Raw genomic sequence first — 4,349 nt, forward strand, 5'->3', positions numbered from 1 at the left:
CTGTAAATATTCCCAGGGCCCGACACATGGTAGGATCATAATATTAATAATTGCTCATTTCATGACAGACATTGTGCAAATGCTTTACCCAATTATATCCTTTAATGCCGACATCAAGCCAGTGAGAAAGGGACTATTATCTCCTCACTATAGATAAGGAAACAGATGTTCAAAGAACTGACTTTATGAAAAAGAGCAAATAATGGAACTGAACTTCAAACCCAAGTGGTGTCATTCCATGCTTGCTGAACTGTATTTCTGAGAATACCAATTGGTCAGCTCTTTTGTGTGTGTGTCTGTGTTTACCGTACAGAGCTATTCTGTTGTCTGGTTCATTTGTTTCTTTTAGGACTAAATACATTTTCAAATGTGAGGCCCTTTCAAGAGGCTAATATGGCATGCGGATGCAGATACGTCTTTCAGAGCAGATGTGGGCTGGGCAAGGATGAGAGATGAGCAATGTGACCTGATGATTAATTACAAGAGAAGGGGGATGAAACATGTACAAGGGAAGACAACTTCCCAGATGTGCTTGTGTTTTGACCCTCAGTAAGACTGGTGTGGATTATTCTGAATTCAAGAGATATTCTAGGTCATTAGTCCTCATTGCTTCTCATTAGCTTCTGTGGAATTGCATAAACTAGATTTGTTGGAGATGTGTAATGAGACGGGGCCACAGGCACCTCTCTGTCTCTGTTTGCAGGGACTTCTTGATGTCTTTGCCTTCGGCAGTTTACTGCTACGAATGTGGTGAACTTACGTATTCTGGAAATTAACAGAGAACACCTGGTTATCCTTTTCTGGGCTTAAAGCCTCATTTGATGTAAAATGTTAGTTTGCCCATTGAGAAAGACTTGTCTATCCATCCATCCCTTAATGTACTATTACTACATTTCAGACACTTCTAAACCTTACAGCTACCAAGATGAAAATGATATTGCCCCTGACTTTTGGGGTTTATGATGTAATAGGAAAGACAGACAAGCAGGAAAAATTAGGATGCAACCAGATATGTACAATGTGAGAGCTGCAAGATAATGATAATTTCTAATATTACTGAGAGCTTAGTTTGTACTAGACATTGTCTCAGAATTTTATATCACTTAACGTCATTTTATTCTTATAAAATCTTATGAGGTAGTTACTCTAGTTATGCTGAATTAAGATGAGAAAACCAAGACAGAGATTTCAGATAACTTGTCAGGGTCATAGAAGCAGCAAAGAAATGAACCTATATTTGTATCCAGATAATCTCTCACCAAAGTCACGGTACATGAAACAGTGCGATATTACCTCTTGCATGGGAATACAAATAGAGGCTCCAATGGAAATGTAATACACAGTCTCATCGTATTCAAGTTATAATGAAGATTGGATACTTAGAAAAATGTCTGCCTTTGGGAAAAGAAATATAAAATTAAATAAGCATGTTTCAATCGAGGCGGTAACACAGGATGCTTAAGAACCAGACTGCTGGGTTGAATCTGGGCTCACCTACTCATTACTAGATGTATAATCTAGGACAAGCTGTTTAATTTCACTGAGCCTCAGTTTCCTCATCTGTAAAATGGAATAATGTTAGTATATATATATATAGCTCATAGGTTTTTGATGAAGTTACATGAGAATATTTGCAAAGTACTTAGCAAGATGCTTAGAGATTAGTAAGGAGTTATCAATAAATGCTAGCTTTTATTAAATGTAATCAAATAATTTACAAATTAATTCTTTACAGCATGGAAACCCATACTGTATCTGTTCTGAGTTTTGAGAGAAAATACAGTAGAAGTGGAGTAACTTGTAAAGTGTCTGGTGAGGTAAAATATCAAAGAAAACTATGACAACAGGGATGCCTGGCTGACTAAGTTGGTTAAGTGTCCGACTTCTGCTCAGGTCGGATATCATGGTTCGTGGGTTCGATCCTGGCATCAGGCTCCGTGCTGACAGCTCAGATCCTGGATCCTGCTTCGGATTCTGTGTCTCCCTCTCTCTCTGCCTCACCCCTGCTTGTGCTTTGTCTCTCTGTTTTTCAAAAATGAATAAACATTAAAAAAATTAAAAAAGGAAAAAATATAACAACCAAAGGGGAAATTTGGTTCTAAGCTAAATAAGCTAAAATGAAAAATTGAAGAAAGTTCACAAGTTTGGATTGACTTAAATATTACTTAAAAGACAGGGGCCCAATCAATCAGTTTCAAAATGATAGAATGAGGAGCTCAAAGAACCCCAACAAAACATAAACAAAAAGATCTGCACCCAGATATATACCACAAACTGTTGGAAATCCAAAAAACAAAAAGGAAAGAAAAGCTTGAAAGTAGTAACCTAATGTGTCCAGGGTACTAACGATACGAGGAATGACTTATAGCTCATGAGAAACAATGAAGCCAGAAAGTAGTGAAGTAACATATTCCCAGGGCTGAAAGAAAAAAATCTTATCAACCGTGACTCATATTATCAGCAAAATATCCTATAAGAGAGATGGCAAAATAAAGACATTCTGCAATAAACAAATACTGAGGGACTTACTTGCAAGGCACTTTCCATATGCTAGCTGATTTCATCTTGACCAAAAACTTGTTAAAGTTTTCCTTTTTTATTCCTGTTTTGCCGATGGAGGCTCTGTGAAACCAAACAGAAATTAGGTAAATGGCTTGAGGCCATACGGCTAGTGCATGGGATTTGAACCCGGATCAGTGGGCTATCAGAGTGTTCATGCTCCTTGTGCCTTCCCAAGAAGCTCATTCCATTGGCTGTCCTGCTTCTAAGCTACTCTCCTTTAAACTGATCTCCCTAGTGCTGCTAGATGGACCATCCCGATATCACTTCTTTGATGTTCCTTCATCATTCAAAATCCTTGATTTTTTTTCTTGCTCATGGCATGAAGGCCAAATTCTTTAGCCTGATTTCTAAGGACTTTTAAAATTTGACCCTTATGTACCATGTAAACATGATCTCTTAATATTTCCCAAGGTGACTGGTTTAAATCATATTTGCCAATCCCATTCTCTCCATCATCTGAAATTCTCTTTGCTTTTTGGGTTGAGGGGCCACCTCAGAGTTTATGTCTTTTAATTTTTCTCTGGCATTGCCACTCCTTCTTTAATCTTCCTTTTTACATATTGCCATTACCCTCTTTGAATCTGTGTGTGGCCATATATTGTGAGGTTTTTTATATATATAATACATATATATCTATCTATTTATATATGTATGTAGTATACATATCTATATCTGTATCTATATCATCTATATCTATATATCTATCTACATATATATGTATATATATCTCATAACCAGATTGGAAGCAAGTCTTCTTATTTTTCTTTTTGTCTTCAGCAAGACCTAACACAGTACTATCTATATTATAGCAGCATATTAAATATTTACCAAATGATGTCTTATGTTTTTTGGATAAAAAACTAAATATTAAAGTCAAGTAGTAAGGAACCCTCCCCCCCCCCCCCCCCCCCCACATATCCTGGTATTTAAAGTGATCCCATTTGGTTGGAAAATTATGTCAGTCTGGTCTTGTTAAAATCAAATCTGAAGGAAACAGAAACCTTCTCTCTTTTCATGTTCTAGTCTCAGGAGGCCACCAAGATTTTTCAAAGCCAAACACTTATGAATTTCTTTTCAACCAACATTGCTATGTACCAAGGGAAAATCAAGACAGCTGTTAGTGGTCGTGGACACTCACAGCTCATAAATTTGATAAGCAAATATGGTAGCCAACTGCAATTTGGTGGGGTAGAATATTCCTACAGATTTGGAGTGTGCAACATTGTGTAATTCTGGGGCTTATGAGGAACAAGTGAACCCAATTAACTGACTCCAAAATACACTCTCTCTTAGATATATTTTAAGAGTGGTGAAGAGGGTTAGTATTCATGGAAAAGTAATTGATTTCCTAGTGGAAGCTGAAGACTTAAAAAATTGCTGTTTGGGGGATTTTTGTCTATGAGACTGTTTTCTTCTCAAAATGTGATCTTTAAAGCCACAATTGGGTTGATTGCTAGTATGGATGTCTTTCTGTTTCTCTTTTTCCTTAAACCTCTCCTCTGATCTCATTTTCTCTCGCTTTGAGAAAAAATAAAATCAAATCTTGTTAGGGGTACTCTTTGCCCCAATACATACTAGTTTCATTTATCTCCTTAAATACGCCATAACTATACCTTCGTTTATCTGAATTATCTTTCTGGCTATGTGTTAATTCAATTTACCAAAAGTAAAACACAGTAAGACACTGTGATTGGTAACTGATGTTGGTTCTCTGCCCAGCTCCTGATTAAGGTTCTTATCACCTAAGGGAAGTGGGGAGGAGGTGTGTTGGAAGGGAGGGAGGTGAG

The sequence above is a fragment of the Felis catus genome, chromosome B3, assembly GCF_018350175.1.
Source record: "Felis catus isolate Fca126 chromosome B3, F.catus_Fca126_mat1.0, whole genome shotgun sequence".
NCBI classification, from domain to species: domain Eukaryota; kingdom Metazoa; phylum Chordata; class Mammalia; order Carnivora; family Felidae; genus Felis; species Felis catus.